We start from the raw sequence: 386 nt of genomic DNA, 5'->3' as shown, positions 1-386 counted from the left end.
GCCAGGCCTCAGCTGGCTTCTCACATCCCCACTGAGATCAGGAATACCATTTTTATTGTAGCTCCTTCCACAGGCATTCCCAGTCCAGAGAAAAGAGCCAGCAGAGCACTTTTAAATATTTGGGTATTTCCCTTTTTGCTCGTTTTTATTGGCAAGGGAAAGAAATCTTCAGGGCCCTGGAGGGATATAGATTTGAGATACTTGACCCATTTAATCTACTTTCTTATCTCCCAAAGTCTTTAAATTCTTTACATTCTGCCAAAGACTTTCTGGCCTTTTATTCCACCAAATGAGGACAACAGTGGGTTCGTGTTTGCTTTAGCAAACCTAGATAATTGTTAAAACTATAGCCAACTGCCTGAGCTACCACACTGAATGCAGTATGT

This window comes from Galeopterus variegatus, unplaced genomic scaffold (assembly GCF_000696425.1).
Source record: "Galeopterus variegatus unplaced genomic scaffold, G_variegatus-3.0.2 Scaffold10417, whole genome shotgun sequence".
Lineage (NCBI taxonomy): Eukaryota > Metazoa > Chordata > Mammalia > Dermoptera > Cynocephalidae > Galeopterus > Galeopterus variegatus.
Note: the sequence above shows the minus strand (reverse complement) of the source record.